Consider the following 18839-nt stretch of genomic DNA (forward strand, 5'->3'; position numbering starts at 1 on the left):
CTGGTCAGGAAGTTACTTTTTAAACCCAAACTGACCGCTTATGCCCTCTGCAAGACCTGTCTGCCAGGCAAACAATAAATGGCTCAGGGAACAGAGAAAGGCCAGAATTATAGTTTTCTGCAAAAGGGCAATGTGATATTTAGCCTTACATATTTAGAAAGGCATACAACAGCATGAATAACAACTTCAACTAAACAGAATTTCCCTTATTAAACTGTTTACCCTGTCAAGTTGATTTCTGGCAGGGAATGTCAGCAGCAGCAAGCTCTGAGGACCTGATGCTGAGAGTTTTTTTAAAAGGCAAGCATGCATAGGATAAGTCTATTTCTAGCACCAAAGCAGAAATCATTCAAATCCCAAAGACTTTGACATAGCAGAAACACGCCTCTGGCTGCACTGTTTTGGAAAATTTCAGTCTCACCAGTTCAGACATTTCCCAGAAGAAAGTTACAGAAAAATATACTCTTTTACTCAACTTTAAAATTGAAAGAAAAAAATATTTTCTTTAAGAACTCAAGACCTGCAGTAGGGAACTGCAATTTGGCAGAGAAATTGCTTTCCAAGAATAACCTGTAAGCCTTTAAAATAAATTACAGCTAAGTTCTCCTTAGCAAAGATGTTTAAGTAGGCTGCAGCCTGCTCACCTTGAGACAGACCTACAGGAGGCCAGTCAGGGTTTTCTGTACAAATGCAGATTCCTCAGTAGCTCCAGCATCAAAAACACCATACACAGTTTCTCGTTTCTTCCCAAACTCTGACAGAATGAAGGGAAAAACAAAACAAAACAAAACAAAACCAACCAGAAGATGTAAAGGTATGAGCAATGGCACAAGAAGGTTGGTGGTGAAAAGCAGAGAAGCATTCAAATTTATGAAGATGAGGCAGAAGAAACATTTTCACCCTTGAAACAAAGAAACAAAAAAAAAACAAAACCCACCTCTCCTCCAAAGAAAACAAAGCAACACCTCTACCTCTAAAGCTTGGAAACGAATCTAAAATATGTGTCTCAAAATTTCACAAATATCTTTCCTGTTAGCAAGTATCTATGTATCTGCGCATCTATCACTTGAAAATGCATGTCTTATTTCTGTTTGCATTAATACCTCATCCTACTGCTGCTTTAGTTTTCCACTAGCAAGAGTGGCAGAAGTCTGATGGGGAAACATGAAGCATCTTTTCCACTGATATATGATGAGACTGCCATTATTACTGGAAATTTAGCATATTTCTAATGTAATTATTAAATCTTTACCATTAGGCAGTTAACACAGAGAAGCTAAACTAGTGCTACATAGGTTACTTGAACTGTAGTATTTCCTTATTTTAGAAGCACTTCAGTTTTACAAAGATTCTTTTGGGGATTTTTTTGGCATACAATTGCACACAGACTGTAGGTATTTATGCACAGTTTTATGATGGCAATGAAAGCCTCCTGTTTGCCTTTATTCTGAGACAGGGAATACGCGCGCACACACAAAAAAATCTGCATTATTCAAATGTGAATGGCAGGAAACAAACCAGCTAAACAATGGAAGCATAACCCAGTGGTCAAACCAAACCTTGGGACTCAGGAGGAGTGTTCTAAGTATTCACAAAATGAGCAAAACAGCTCTTTCTGACTTATCTCCAGCTCATCTGCTGGTGTCTGGCACCCAATTCCTCAAGTATGCTGGCCACAAGTCTCAGTCATTTAAGGTTTTTACACCTAGAACAAACATGAAATACCTAGCTGCTGCAAGCTTTCAGAGCAGGAGGTGTGAAACAATGTTATGTTCTGAAACTGCCTTTTATGCATTGGTTTTGTAAAGAATGATAGGATCAATTCACTGATATCTGGAGAAACTTGAAAGTGAAAATCCCCTCTAATATACTTCCAATACTGCAGCAGCTCCTAGCAGCATTAAGTACCTTTCTAGTTCCACCTGTGTATATGAACACTTGCAAGTACATTGGCAATTCAGCACTTAATTGTACTTACACAAATATTTTACAATGCAGACATTGCTTATTTTAAAGCAGAGAAGTTGAATTAAATGCTGCTCTTGTATTATGTGTTCAAACAAGCATGGCTTACAAAAGATCTTCAAAACAGAATGTATAACATTCAAAGAAATCTAAATTATTTGAGTGATTTGCTTATAAATATGTTTTTGAAAAAACACAGCTAATGAGATCACACTACATTCTTATGGCCTCTGCACTGGTATATAAATACAGCTAGTGTGGCTTTCATATGGAATTACCATCCAAGAGCTTACACTAAAGCCCCTGGTTTTACAGCAGTTCATTTTCTATGGAAAGACCACAACATTTCTGAAAAGTAGCATTACCTACTGGTGAAGAACAGCAGAAATGCCTCTTTTTTTGGTGCTCATTGCTTAACATTGTCAAACAAGATTAATCATGACAAGCGAATCACTTTTGGTTTGATCTAGAAACTCTGCAGTCACACAACTGGAACCACATAGAAATACCCGAGCTCAAGGGTATGAGGAAAGCAGTAATGGCAATGCAGTCAGATAGCTGAATGAAAACGTATGGCAAAACCCACTTTTCCTATAAACAGTCCTTTACTCTGAAATGTGGATACCGTTCAGTACAGAAAAAGCCTTTTGTCTTTTTCTTGCCCTAACTATGAACCAAGATTAAAGAGACCTAGATCTAGATCAGAGGAAGAAATTCTTTACTATGAGGGTGAGGAGACACTGGAACAGGTTACCCAGAGAGGCTGTGGGTGCTCCCTTCCTGGAGGTGTTCAAAACCAGGTTGGATGGGGCTTAGAGCAACTGGGTCTACTCGGAGGCATCCTTGTCCATGGCAGGGAAGTTGAAACACAATCATCTCTAGGGTCCTTTTGAACCCAAACTATGATTCCGTGAGCCATAAATAGCTGTCATCAGAGAGGACAAGGGACTTCACTGCACTATGAGAGACCCTAAATGTTGTCCTACACACACAGCAATTTCAGTAAAAGCAAAACTATATTCTAGATGTCAAATCAGCTTTACTTTAGTCAGTTTTCATGCCATGAAGCAAACCTGTTCAGCCAAGAAGGATACTTGAAATTACCAATGAGGGTATCTAGAGCTATACAACTAGTCTAAACCAAACTCATGCGTCCTCTCCTTTTCCCTCCCTCCCTTCAAACAACAGATTTATTAAGGCAAGGCCCAGCAGTCTAGGTCAATTACTGGGAAAAGGCCAGGACACAATATATCAATTGAATGACTTTCTACCTCATTAAAGGTGAAAATAAAAGGGATTTGAGAAACAGCAGCCTCTTGTGTGTTTGCTGATGGGATTTGAGATTTGCTATTGATTTTCCAAGTGGAGGCACTTAGTTCTTCTTACTTTACTGAAAGGACATTCTGTCATTAAAATGAATGACAAAAAAAAAAAAAAAAAAAGCAAAAAACAGCCCACCCCTACCTTAACCACCAGAGGATATTTTCAGAGGATACACAGTTGCTTGATTTTCAACCCCCTCCTTCTTTGACTACTGTTGATACACTGCTTTCCTTAACAGTTACTCTTTTAGTAGAATGGAAAAATTTGGCACAGCCTAAGGCCTGTATGACTTCCACGCTGGAAGATACTCAAGACAACTATATCATTTGCAATAGCGTTCTCAAAATGGTATCCTAGTATCTTTATTCTTGATCTGCTCCAAAGTATGGAAATCGCATTCAGTGAATGACTTAAATTTAGAGTACAGATGCTGAAAAGAAGAAATGGGTTTCGTGTGAGTGTGCATGAATGTTAGAAACAATCAGAGGTATTCCTGTAGCAGATACAAACAAGAAAGAACTTCTGGCAGAAAATGCAGATAGATCCCAATACTGTTTCCCTAGCCCGAAGCACTGAGTTTCCTGAACTTACTCTCTAGCTGAGATCTATAACTGCTCTACAAAAGTTCTCTCCAACAAACACAGCATTTTTGTCCTCGTGATCTTCATTAAAATGAAATCAAACTGTTTTCTTTTTGAGCAGCCTCCTTCAATTCAGGACCTGTGCATCCATAAAACGAAGCAAACAGCAGAAGTACACAGCATGATGCGTACAGTCCTGCACGGTGCGTCAGCCCACCCACCTGCCACGAGTCCAAACTGCTCATGAGAAGTCCTTGAAAAACTCTAAAGAGTAAGACTTCATTCTATTGGAACATCCTGGAGTATTTTTCACTTCTATTTATTTTTAGTTTCTCATTAATTAAAATAATACTTTCACAGTGTTTCTTTTCAATTAACTGCAGAATGAATTTGCTGGCACTAAGCAGCACGCTCAAACACAAGCTTAGTAACAAATAAAACAGCTCTCTTCCGGGTACTACTTTGTCACAGACCTAATTAATGAAGATAAATTCAAACAACATCTCAACTTCATTTTTTAAATAGCTCAAACAATTATCATCTTAAAAGAAATCATAATATGAAAGATCACCACAGAGCAGAAATAGGCACTGCTCAATGGGACCTGTCAGCTATCTCGGGCAGAAACAGGAAGCTCACTGGGAGTCTCTGGCACACTCACAAACCCCACAAACATTTTTCTGGCTTGGCTTCATTTGTCACTACAGAGATAATTGTAAAAAGAGGTCAAATGATTGTTGTGGTATTTCCAAATCAGAACAAAAGCTCGTACGTATCATTAATCTAGGAAATTGCTAGTGCCTTATTTTGCAAAGTAAGTTGCTTAAGCTGTATCTCTTTTTCTGTAGGTTTGGTTAGGAACACAGAATACAAATAGGCTTTCAGCATTTAAAAAAAAAAAGTCTTCATAATTGATGTGAGGCACTAAGAGCAGGCTGGATGCTTGGCTGCTTTTTAAAAGGTCGTGCATAGGAGAGATGTACACCTAACCTGCTACACTATAGAAGCTACACCAATTCTGAAATTGAGGTTTCAGCATACATAGCTCACACAATGCAGAATTATCTAAATCCCTAGGAATAAAATCCCCAACCAAAAAGACATTCGTTGTTGAAACACCTTTCAAAGCAAGATGTAGAAGGCTTGGCAAAATGCCTTCGTATTCAACTGAGATTTTTAAAGTGACTGAAGGGAATTAAGAGTCTGAATGCTTTAGGAACATATATGCTTTCTTGAGACTAGTGACAAAGCTGGATTTAAAACCATAATATAAGAGAAAACCACTTTTTATTTCGCATGCAAGATGGCTAAGATAGAATGATACCTAAAGGATGGAAAATTTTTCATCCTTACACTAAGCTCAGTATCTCGACCATGGACAAGTTTTATTCTTTCCGAGACATGCACTACAGCAGACAAAAGCAAATTTCAAACTTCCAAACATACTTTGAGTTATTATTCTAATTTGGTTTTTGGAGGCTCCTTGCCAGCGTCATCCAGAGTACTGAAGGAAATCACACTTGTCCTTTTTCATGCAACATTTTAACTTTCTCAAATTTAATTTGGAATTACAGAACTCCTCTATCTCTCTCCTAAACCCAAATCCAGAGGATGCTTACACAGATCAACTTAGTCGATCAAAGCTTCAACACAGACCTACCAATTCATACACAGAGTTCATCTGCAACTGGAAAGGCAAAATGTAGATCTGCTAGCTAAAACAGTCAAACAAAATGGCTGACAAACCAGTTCGCTTCTGAAGAGCTAAAGACTTGACGAGCTAAATGTATTTTAATAAGTAAAGAAGCCAGAGCAAGGAAAACCTTTTTTCTCCTCAGCAGATTTCAGTAAAGGAAGATGCCTGCGACAGCAACCTTTTCTCCTGAGGCTCAGTCTGCAGCAGCCTTTCTTGCCCCCTAAGAGTGATGGAACAGTGGACTCTCTCCAAAACAGATGAGCTTTCTGCAGAATTAGCCAAGAACAGGTGCTGGGCAGGGCATGAGCTGTCTATCACTACTCTGAATACTAGTTAAGTCAACTACTGCAAGTAAATGTCTACACATCATTTTCTTGTCCAATTTAATCTTTATGTCAGCCTCTCTGAATCCTTCTATTCCCAGTGCTCCCATCCCATGTTGTTTGCTCATCTGCTGCCTCCCCCCTCATCTCTAGAAAGTACACTATTAAAATAGCGAGGCTTAAGCTCCATGACCAATCCACTTCTTTGCTTCCAAGCCTGTCCCATCACCTGACCATCTGCATCTTCTGTCTCAGCAGAAAACTGATGTTACCGATGGCATCTGGCACAAGAAGATGAAACAACGGATGGGAATTTTAGTTGCTACCAAAACACTAACAAACACTTGTAAAATGATGCAGAGACAAACAGGCCACCATTAATACCTGATCATTATTGCTCCTGATGGGGATTAGAGTGAGCAGTAGGAAGCACATTCTATGTAATATCAGCTTTGTAGGCAAAGATACTACAAAATGACTGTAAATGCAGTTTGCAAGCTTCTTTTGGTAGGAACATACTCTTATTTTATGAATCCATGTCTGCTCACCATTCACAGTCTGATGTGATCGCTGGAGATCTCCAGCCTCTAAAACTATACAAATAAGTAATTACAGTAGTAACAGAGAGGATTTAGAACAGCAGGAAGGGAATAAGGTGAGACAGACATGCAGAAAGAGAACTAGAAAGTTCTGCAGCGAAGATTCAGCCCCCTGCTGACTGCCCACCAGAGAAACCTCTTAAGAGGCAAATACAATCAGAAAGCCAGTCAGTGCAAGTTCAGCTCAAAGAGAGAATTTCCTGCCTTCTACAGTGCTGTAAATATTGCTTTCATTATTATCCTAACCATTACCTACATACACAGGCAGGAATCCTTTAATTCACAGTCATTTGTGAGAGATAGTACATAAAATCTAATAGGAACATATGTTCAGCCTTTGCAATAGCCCAAGCAGTTCCTCCTCACGACAGCAGTGATAGGCACAGCCAACTAACAGCTTTCCCACTGCTAAGGACATCGGTCCCCATTGCTGTCACAGACAAGTCAAATCAACGCAGATGAGAGAGGAGCTGCTCAGCTTCAGTGTGTGAGCAATAAGAGAAAGGAAGGATGGGATGAAGGAGACAAAAGGGAAAGAGGAGGGAGGTAGAGATGGAATCCACTTTCACAGGGTTTGTGTTGAGCTAATATTGTCCTTTAGCTGGCTTGAAGCTGTGTCTGAGCTTTGCTTTTCTCACAAGACAGTTCTTCAGGATGTCCAGAAATGCTTGCTGGGCACCAGAGATGAGATGGATTTTATGGGGCTTTGAGGGCAGGTTGAGAGGGCAAAAGGAAATGAAGTGCTAATGCTGATCATAGCAAAAACCACTAGGGCCAGCCACAATGGGACAGTGGGAGCATATCTGAAGGGAAAATGAAGGTCTTAAAGGACAAACCACACTGCATCAATGCCAGAGACTGTGGTCTCTGAGATACTCAGAAATAGCACTGTGGCACCACAGCCCGTGTAAGCCTCTTTGTGGTTACAGCAGCCATCTGCACCCTCTCAAAAATTAAAAAGCAAAACCCTTCATATTACTGAGTCAGTGGTGTGAGTGCAGGCAGGAGATGGCAGTGCACTTTGTAGCAGGCGCTCTCTTTCCAAAGGCATTCCCCATTTTCACGCAATGTATCTGAATTGAAAGGAATGAAGCTTAAGAAAAATTTAGAAGCTATAGTTTAAATGGCATTTCCCAAGCTCCAAGCTGAATGGGGTTGACTGACGAGGCAGAATCAGGACTCCTCTCCCATGCCCCATCACCTGCATTTACACACAGGGTAAGGCTAGATTAGAGAGGCACAGTAACACAATTAAAACATTCCAAGTAAAACTCCTGTTTTGTAAAAGCTTAGGTAGTGATTCCTTCTCTTTACTTCTCAAACTTTCCTTTCTGCTTAGACTAGTCTAACATTTTTATTTCACTGAATTGATTAAGAGGACGAAACCTGATTTGTGTTCTGTCTGCCAAGCAACATTGAATCCAACCTAACAGACTGAGTCTCCCTGAGCTTCTGAAGAGCTTTGAGTCTCGACATTAGCTGCAAGACCTCTGAATCTACACAGTTTTGCTTTGCCCTCCCAGTGAATGCAGATGACTTACTGTAAGACCAAACGCTCTTGCCCGAAGCCATCTTTCTTTTCTCAGCACAGTGCACTCGGATAGTGCCCATAACTACTTTGGGGCAACTGTGCACCCTTGCACCCTACCAAAGCAAAAAAATTTGTCCTATTACAAGGCTTTTGTACTTGGTGGGATAGAGGTAGATAAATATCCAGGATTAATACTTTACGCTGTGAGGAATACTTTTTCTCAGATATAACTGATGTTCACGTGGCATATCCCATTACTTGACAGTCCAAAAGGGACATCAGACTTCTGGGTATCTGAGCTGAGCCCTTGGAGAAGAGTGGTGGCATGGCCAGCAGCTGCTGGTGGTGGTGCTGCTGGGTTTCTGATGGATGCATTTCAGGAACAGCTGTGAGATGGGATTTGAGATGTGCCTAGACTGTAGATTTCGGCATGTGTAAACTGCGAAGTAGGCCATGAAGCACAAAATACTGCTTTCATCTCTGTATTCCTAATATACAGCAAACTTTTATTCCCTTCTTGAACTGCATTTCATTTAATAAAGTATAGAAAATTTGCACAGGTAGATACACCAGCTTTCTGATTAATGACACTTGTACAACTGGTGGCACACTGAATCTTAATGAAGTCTGGAAAACAATTATTTTGTGAATTCTATGGTGAAGAACTAGAGAAACAGAATTGTTTTTTCGAGACAATGCATTTTTATGCATTAAGATATTTTAGTGCAATTGAGAAGCTCAGCCTTTGTAGTCAGTGAGAGTTACACTTGTTTATTGTGTCTGAATAAATTTGGCACAAGAGTGCTCTCGAGTTCTGCTCTAAGGTTCATCTATACTTGGGCAGTACAATCTGCATTTCTATATTTCAAAATATTTAGGTTCATCAATAAAGCTAAAGGGCAGTGAATTAAAAATCAATACAAAGGCAGACTTCTTAAGGCAACAGAGAGGGAGTTCATGGAATACATAATTGCTAGAATTCATTAAAGACAGGTGCAGGTAATGAATTTTAAGAAGGAGGCAGTGTTATCATTATGCAACCTCACATAAAGTGGGCAGTAAAAATCACACTTTGGAGTGCGAATTGACAGATACAAAGGTCATGAAGTAACTCCTCTGCCTTTTCAACCTTAAGTAAATTACTGCACCACTGATTAGATAAATTACTGAACAGAGCTGAGGGTCACCTTGATACGGCTCCATGGCTGTTACACCGGTGTGATGGTACACCCCAGGAGGCAGTGAGCTAATCCAATATGGCAAAGTCTGCAATAACAAAGCACTGTTTCCACTTGCATTTATGACGTAAGAAAGCTTGAAAACATCTCTCATCCATCCCAAGACATAGAGAAGGAAAGTTTTTATCTGCCTGGCTAGAGTAGTGACCTTGGATAACCTTCAAAAGAAAATAACTATGTATGAAGTATAAGCGCTCTTCTGACATAATGCTGATAGAAAGAAATCTTTGTAATTCCTCAGATTTGTGCTTTCAGAAGAGAGAGAAAAGGCAAAAAGGAGGAAATCTCTGCCAACACAGGCAGTGACAACCACATCTCATTTCAAATTAAAGTTCTCTTTTAATCTCAGCTGAAAACCAGCATCAGCGCAATGCTCAAAGACAACTTTAAACATGCAATGCTGGACTGCAGTTAGTTAAGGGAAATCTCATCCCAATTACTTGTGGCACTTTGAATAAGCTGCTACGTTTTGGGATTTTTTTTTTTAGTCTGCTGCCCCGTGTACGTGATGGCCATTGCCTTGTTTAAAGAGAGCACACAAAGGCAGAATCTCCAAAAGAATTAGAAAAATTTTAAAGAAATACCCAAATACTTCACCTGAAACACTTCAAGCATTGACTACGCTAATACCTAAACTCAGCTGCTTAACAGGGCTAATATGAACTAATAGTAACTGAAACCTAACCAGATGGCAGCTGTTTTCTCCCTAACCGGTAATGACTCTGGGTACTTAATACCTTAAGCCCCTGCCCCAGTGCAGGGATGGAGGCTTAGCATGACCCTTGCTTTCCTAGCACTCTGCTCAGCCAGGTTTTAGATTTCTTCTTTCTTTCTTTGACAACAGTAAAACAAACCTTTAGTGGATTTTAGTGATCCATAAATGTTTGACAGCAGTGGGAAACAGGAGAACATTCAGAGCAGCTCTACAGCAAAATCTGGCAAGGTCTGACTGGTACATTGTACAGCCATCAGCAGAGGGAAGACCTCAGTCACTGAATAAAATCTGTAGAAATGTAAATTGTAGGAACACTAGAGCTTGCTAAGCAAACACACGATTCCACAAAAACAGCATTTTCCACTGAAAAACTGACTATGCTGAAAAACACTAAAAGGAATTACAATCACCACTTAAGAAAAATGTAACTAAAGTATCTCATTGCAGAGTCGATTGCTGCAGGGGAGTCTGTCGTTGTTTTGTTGGGTTTTTTTTAGTGTGAACTGTCCTAAAATGTTTCCTTGAAGTTGGATTAAAGAAATAATCAAACTGCATTTCCCTACCAGCATGTTGATTTATGTAAATTGAAGTATGGGGCCGCATTTTCTAACACAAACTAGATGGCCCAAAAGATTACATTTCCTATAATGCAATGCAGATCTTCCTCTGAGAGATCTGTACAATATATTATGGAAGCTGCATAATTCCAAATAATCCCTAGAGATGCAGTTCAGAAAAGCAGACCAACCCAAAAGGGAGAACGGAAAACAAATCATGTCTTAACAGCAATCCCCATCTTGAATATAGCTTAAGTACTAAACAGGCTACTAAACAGGCTCAGAATCAAATACTTCAGAACCAAACTGTTGATAGGACAAAGGGAAATGGTCTTAAACTGAGACAGGGGAGGTTTCAGTTAGATATTAGGAGGAAGGTTTTCACACAGAGGATGGTGATGCACTGGAACAGGTTGCCCAAGGAGGCTGTGGATGCCCCATCCCTGGAGGCATTCAAGGCCAGGCTGGATGTGGCTCTGGGCAGCCTGGTCTGGTGGTTGGCGACCCTGCACATAGCAGGGGGTTGGCACAGATGATCATTGTGGTCCTTTTCAACCCAGGCCATTCTGTGATTATATGATTCAACCAATAATAGAAATTTAGCACTTCCAACCTGGAAAGTGTTTAGATATCTCATTCTGATTAAAGAAAAGTCAAATGGGGTTTTTTGGCATTTTTACTATGTTTAAATGTCTCTTATTTCTAACAAACCCAATGTTTAAATACAGGCATTCCCACTGTGATGGAAACTCTGAATTTTTGCTCAATACTAATCCCAGTTAATTTTCTTCTTTAATTTCAAAGGCAACCCTGAAGACACACATAAGCAGAGCCACTTATCCTTTCTCTCAGTTTTGTTTTGTTTTCCATTAAAAAAAAAGTCTCAGTTCTCAGAAACGTGGTTGCCTACAGTGAAGTTTGGAAGGCCACTGTTCAGATGCTAATCAAATGAGTACGGATGCATAGGCAGGCACTGAGCACGGAAAGAGTTCAACAGGTTGCCTACAGAAGAGCAAGACACATTAACAAGTTTTATCAACGCTGATCCATATTAACAAGTACCAACATTCATATGGAAAGCAGTGAGCTTCTGCTAGCCTCCATTGTTCATGATGATCCTCCTAGACACCAGGTTAGCCACCTCTAGCACTTATCACTTAAAGGGGAAATACAAAAATCACGACTTTCCTATTGCAGGGAAAACCTCCAACAACTTTAAGTGGTGTGGTGTTCAACCCTGTGTTTTTAAAGCTTTCTATCCTTGGGAAGTTGTGCTTCACTTTGAACTGTTATCCAGTGTGGTTTGGAGGTGATGTGACATTATAAACTGTCATGTGGCAGGTATCAAAGGGGATGTGAACAGGATGAAAGATAACTATTGACATCATAGCCCATTCCACAATCACCACTGCAGGGTACTCTAGGCCCAATCAGCATTGCATGGTTATGCTACCCAGATAATTCAGGAGGTATATTTATAAGTTGGACAGGATTTCCCTTATGCATCATTTAGTGCATCTGGAAAAATTACGCTAATGAATCATGCCTTGTATCCTTTACCCATTCTCTCCAAGAATTCCCTTACTACAGAAACTAACAGCACAAAAAACCAATACAATCACCACATCATCATCATCATAGCCACCATCCCAGCTCTCTTTCCCCATCTGTTAGCTGCACAAGCTTCAGCCATCCTTATTCCTCCCATCCCACGCTAGTGCAACCACGCTGAGTCAGCCACTACTGTCTGCGTCAAACAGTCCTGTGCAGCATGAACCTGTGTGGGAAAGTTCAGCTTAATCCTAACTGTTAATCAGTTTATGCCCTGAAGTATTTATTGTGCTAAGGCTTGCACTTTTACACAGGTTTCCATCATCGGGAGGACAGTGCCACTAATAGCTTGTCACACACTCGGCAGCTTGAGGAAAAAATTTCTTCTGGCTAAAGGAAGTTTCTCTTTTGGGATTTGAATGGCTCTGTGTCAGGTTCTTCATCACACCTTTCTGCTGACAAGCCATGCTCAGAAAGCATCACAAGATAGAGTACTGCCTCCCTACTTCTCCATTTACTCACATTTATAATGGAACTATGCTGTGCTGATCACATTTACCTTTTGCAAAAAGCCATCCAGCCCAAAATGGTACCACACCAGCCATGAGAGGGCTGAAGAGCTGCTAACTGAAACTGGAGACCGCCAATCAGTGAGAGAAACAGCAGCTCTTGCTCTTTATTCACCTTTCTGAAAAGCCTGTAGAAAAGGGATGAATCATGTTGATGGAAACAGGAGCTGCTCGCCTTCAGGTTACTGGTTCAGTGCCCATCCTAAAGCAGCACCAAATGAGAATAAAGGACATGGCACCATCACATCATCACGGTCCAAGTGTATCAGAGATCAAGAAAAATCTCAGCCTCCTTCTGAAGGAGGTGGCACAGCCCTGTTCTTACGGCTTAACAAGCAGTACAGTTAAACACGCAACCACAAAGGGAGTGATAACTACCTCTGATGCTATTGCAGCAATACTAATTACTAACAAGCACCTGAGGCAACACAAAAAGACTCCAGAGATCTCCTTTATCTGAAGATCACTGGAAGGCCAGAGCTCTGGGTACAAATACAAACATGCAACCAAGCACACACAATCCTTCCAAGCTTTATTTCACCTGTTTCTTGAGCGTGACATTTGCTGAGCCCAACAAAGGCAGCTTGTAGTGCTCCCACTGCATGGCCAGAGCCAGGCAGGGCCCTCAGCCCATCCCTCTGCACCCAGCAGGCTGGGGACACCAGAAGGGCCATTGGTTGCCTCTGATGAGGTGAGGTGATGAGAGGCCTGGGTTTGCTCAAGGAGTCCAGCTGGGAGCCACAGGAGAGGGTCTTTGGACAGAGCACCACATCAGGCCATTTTTAAAACTTCACTTTCACTTCTTTTGCTCTCCCAAATGCTTAATAACAAGAAGTCTGTAATAGTCAACTGCTGGTCATGCAGGTTTTTTGCATTCCTGCTTCTGTTCAGGTTAATCCATTTTTCAGCCAGTCAGCTGAAAAACCCCCGTGGAAACTTCAGAATCCTTCCAGAGCCCTTTCTCTCCAACATTCCCCTCCACTCACCAGGATTACACACAATATTTATGATTATAATTAGTTTGTCCCTTCAGAGAGTAGCCGTCTGTGAAAACTTTAGACAGTGGATTCTATGTTTCACATTAATAAGCCTCATAAATAAACCTGACTTAATTTACGATAACTACTTTCGTACAAATACAAAACTTCCAGTCCAGTTTCTTACTGGCTTTTTAAAACGTTTTTTGTTGCTGTTGTTTGTACCAGGGATGTGTTTATAGCTACAACTGCTTTGTACTGTAAAAAGAAAAAAAGGCAGAGGAACGGTTTGATCCCCTCTTCCAATTCAGCAGTAATAACAGTTGAAAGAAATGTAAGGTAACAGCAGTGAATTCATACTTGCTGGGAAAACTACTGCTGCCATTATGTTTTGAAAGACGCATTAAAAAGAAGTGTTAGGGGCTTCACTCTCCCTCATGCCGTCACACGGTACACAAGAATTATTTCTAATATCGTTTACCTGGTATAAAACTAGCTGCTATGACATTAACAATATTTTCTGGTTAGAGAATTGGCCTGGGGACTTAGAAAATTAAAACTAGGACTCAATATTTGACTGTTATGGATTTCCTGTGTTTTGTTGGATATAGAATTTCATCCATCACTCTAATTAGTTATCGTCTATCTAATTCCTCCTTCATCCTTACAGAGCAGCCATATAGCTGATATATATGAATTCTAAGCAAACGCTCTACTGGATTACAGTCCCTCTTCCCTGCATAAAAAGACCTCATCCACAGAAACAAAATACAGTGAAAGGTGCTCCCTTCTTCACATTTCTGCTGATCACTGAGGTCTAACCCAGGCTAAACAGCATAGGCATTGCCTCTTGGCCTTCCTGGAAATCCCCACTTGGTGTTCAGGTGCAGTCAGGCACGTTGCTTGGCACAGGAGCATTTCTACACTAGTCACGGATCTCAGCTACTTCAAAATTCTGTCTTCAGTGCTTCTACTCTAAAGGGGCTGGGATAAATGTTAAGCAACTAGGGTCAACTCAAAAAGCCATCTCTGCTCAATGTTAATTACTGCTGAGGGGATGTTTATAAAAAAACCTTTTTACAAAACATCCATACTTCTAGCTGTATGTTGGCTGTGACCATCACACACATCCCCCTGTGCTTTAAAATTGAAGGAGGCATCTGCAGAAGGCTTTTTAGAGAGTAATCAGAACATACTGCAGAATCACCTTGTGTGATCTAAACAGTAAATTCATGCTACACCCTGCACAGTAATGTATTGATTACTATTTAAAACAGATCTACTATAAAATCACTAATGTTAGAAAAGACCTCTAAGTTCATCCAGTCCAAGAGTCCACCTATCAACAACATTTCTCACCAAACCACATCTCTCAGCACAACACCTAAACGTTTCTTGAACACCTCCAGGGTCGGTGACTCCACCACCTCCCTGGGCAGCCCATTCCAGTGCCTGACCACTCTCTCAGAGAAGCAGTATTTCCTAATGTCCAGCCTGAATCTTCCCTGGCACAACTTAAGGCCATTCTCTCTTGTCCTTCTGTCCTATCTGAATCCTCTTCATTTCATCACTTGCCAAGAATCTCTAATAGAAACCATTTTGTTAATGTATTACTACACTTTAGTCTTTCACATTTCCTCCTATTTGAAATAACACCACAGCACAGCACTTTATCTCATTTGTACTGGTTTGTTTAAGCCTGTGTGGATTTCCTTTTTTTTTTTCTTTATTTTAAGAAGACATTTCTGCTATCCAGTCACAACTCTGGATGACCACATGCCATTTATTTCTTATTTTAGCAGCATCTGAACATGGAAAGGAAGTGGTTTCAATGGATTAACATTATTTAAAACTCTTACTCACATTCTCCATTAAGTTATTGCTTCCACACAACAACAGTTTCAAGTAGGTTTGGAAATACATACTCAGATTATCTCCAAGTTACAGATGACACTGCTAACAGAAAGCAATGCAACAGCAACTTGGCTAATTATAAGAAAGTCACTGACATGTAGAGGGATCCACAAATGACACAAAGCTGCACAGCAAGATCTGCGTAACAACACAAACTCCCACCATGTTTGTAATAACTTCTAACACAAGCACTTGCAGCTCATCAACATTATTAATATCCACCACGCTTATCTCAAGCTTTGTTCTGTTTAGTGTTTTTCTTATGGCTCCAATTCCTGGAGCCAGAGATAACAGCAGAGTCTCAGCTAACAATAAAAATCAGTTGCAATCATGGTTTCAAAGAATGACTGAAAAACACAAATTTGAAGACTTAAGAATGAGGATGGGGAAAAAAATATTGCTCAGATTTGTGTTTAAAATATCATAGTTTTCCAGGCAGAGACAAGAATGTTTGACTTCCCACACAAGACCTGCCTTTGCTAATCCTCATCAATTAAAGAAACTATATAGTAAGCTTTTGAGCAGCCTTATTGAAATGCAAACTACATAAAATAGAGAAGTATAGAAGGACTTAAGGTTGCAATTGCCTTATCTCCAGGTCTCATGAATTACAAGTTGTAAGCTGTAGACTGGAACTTGAGAAAAACATTATTCAAGTCCATTTGAATAGAATCATTAATATTTCTTCCTCCATAGGAAATGAGAGTCTAAAAAGAAAACAAACAAAAAAACAAAATCACCTGTCTCCAGAACTTGAAATAAACTGTGCCATGCCAATCCAGTTGGATGAAAATTACAACTGACCCTCAGGATTTTATCACCTCCGACTATGAAAAATGAGGAAAACAAAGCAACAGGACACTTAAAAAAAACAAGTATTTCCTCCAGCAACATCTTAGTGACTACTACCAATGCAGACAGTGATTCCAAAACTTAAATAAATGAGTTTTAACATAACAGCTTCCATATAAACCATGTAAGTCTCACCAAAGATATAAGGAAACAAAGATCAGAGTACTGACATGAAACTATTAGTTTTTTTTAGTGTTTCCTTCCCTGGGCCCATCTGTACTCTCTACAGAGATGCTGAAGTAGCAAATGAAACAGCTACGTATGCACTTACATACCTTACCAGAGGCTGTAAACATGGGAGCGTCATGAGAAAACATGAAACAAGCTGAGATGCAGAAATTAGCTCCCGTTCAGCTTAGGTAGATTGAATGTCATTCAGCTGAAGCAAAAAAAAAAAAAAAAAGCAAAGGCAAACCGAGGCACACTTCAAATATTCAAAGATTTGGTGAATGAGACAGCAAATTAGAAATAAGCTTCTACAGTTTCTTTCTAATTAGTCAAAGAACATGAATGATAAATCAGTCATGACGGCGAGGTCAAAATTAAAACAGTAAGTTGAATACTAGGTTGGTTTTTCCTTAAAATCATTTAGGTGTTGTTTTTTTTTTTTTCTAGTGAACTGAATGATAAACATTTCTGAATAAACTACCTTTTTCTAAGTCTTGATTCATACTTCAGTACATTTTTGAATATGTGCTTAAGCTCTTTTGACAGGGCAACTTATTTAATCACGTGCTAAAGTACTTTTCTAAATTGAGATCTAAATCAGCAGCCTTATAAAAGCTTTGTTCAAATCAATGAGAATCTTTTTATAGAACTTACTAGGAGCTCGATCAGTCACTAAATGAAAGAATGAACTGAGAGGTGGAAAAATCCAAGTTGCTTCTCCTGGAAGAATTAGGTCTTAAACCTATGGAGGTAGTAGAGTTCTTTCAGACTCTAATATTAAATGACAGCACTAATAATACGCAATACCAAGTTATTAAGCATCCAGTCCCGAGCCATCCAATTAGTCTGCTGCAATGTAATTAAAACAAAAACAACACTAACTCAAAAGTGAAATTCGCTACAGTTGAGATGAGAAAACCCAAAGAATAAAAGTCCATTAGAACTAGATGAAATTCATATCCAGATTGGTCTAAACTCTGGGTAATTAGCTTGAAACAGCTTGGCATTATCCAAGGAGGATATGGATAATTGGGTTCAACATCCCTGAAGATCTGCTATGCTTCTTGTGACAATAAACCATTTGTGCTTTGAAGCTGCTTCCAGCTTTCTCAATCAGCCTCATCTTACATGGGCTATTGACCTGATAATTTACTTGTCAAAACGTGTTAGTCAAGGCAGGACAAAAGCAACAAGGCATGTGGGTAATCCAAGAGATTAATTTGTCGTAATGACTTTCTGGGATCCTAACCGTTGTAGCGGAGATCAAACACAGCTCTGAAACAGTTTAGACTATGCTAGAGATGACATGGTAGAAGGAAAGAAGCAGGCTAATAATAACTTTACTATTCTATCCAAGGTGGTTAGAGAAAGATAAAGCCAGGTAAGAAGCACATATCCAACAAAGCGCCTCATCACTTGACAATGCTGTCCTCTACATAAAATATATACGCTTCAAATTGTGCCAGGTAAAGGCTTCTCTTAACTCATTGTCTTCCACCTTTAACCACCACTATGGCTGAGACAGGTTACAGTTGAAGAAAGAACTGATCCCCAAACTCTGACTTTGGGGATTATTTTAGCCTTGAGTTGCTACTGCATCACAAAATACGACATTGCAAAACTGGCACATCCTCCTCTCATTTATCTCAGCTTCTCTCATCTGAAAGAGCAGATTGCAATTTTTCCAAAAAGACAGGTATCTTTTCTCCTAAGGTTTAAGAAGGAACATCATATTCCAGTCGTACTTCACATTATCCAAAGAATCAGCTGATCCAAAGAAATAACAACAGTGACCCGACAACTTTCCCAAAATGATTCTTGGGCAGCTCCACTACCTCTCGTGGCTTCTCCTCTTTGACATAGAGGGAATTGACAGTTGACTGAGGTTGAGTGAAGTTGCCCATATTTCTTAAAACTGTCTGTTTTAAATACAAAAGGAATAAAACCCTATTTGTTTTATTGTTCCTGATCTCATCCATACACAAATCAAGAAGCAAATACCTAAAACTGTGTAGCTGGATTAAAATGCAGGATGAATACAGGAGTCTGATTCTTCAGGAACACGTGGATGTCTCTGGAAGATGTGGCATTTGACTGACACCTATTCCTCTGGAGAAAATAAAGTGCATTCATACAAAAATAAAAAGTAATATCTTTTAAGTATTAATGTGAATGGAACAATTGGGTTTTTAGAAAAAGTTAGTAAATATGGTTAAGCACCACAAGAATATTACATGAGAACAACGCTGTCATTTTGCTACATTAGACTTGCAGAAATAA

General features: G+C 39.8%; 1 protein-coding gene across 8 annotated transcripts in view; it reads right to left on the minus strand.

Annotated features, from left to right (window-relative positions):
- Positions 1-18839, minus strand: part of TSPAN4 (tetraspanin 4) — a 392906-nt gene that overhangs the window by 121389 nt on the left and 252678 nt on the right. The gene's annotated exons all lie outside the window — the stretch shown is intronic.

This window comes from Phasianus colchicus, chromosome 5 (genome assembly GCF_987193195.1).
Source record: "Phasianus colchicus chromosome 5, bPhaCol1.hap1.1, whole genome shotgun sequence".
NCBI lineage: Eukaryota > Metazoa > Chordata > Aves > Galliformes > Phasianidae > Phasianus > Phasianus colchicus.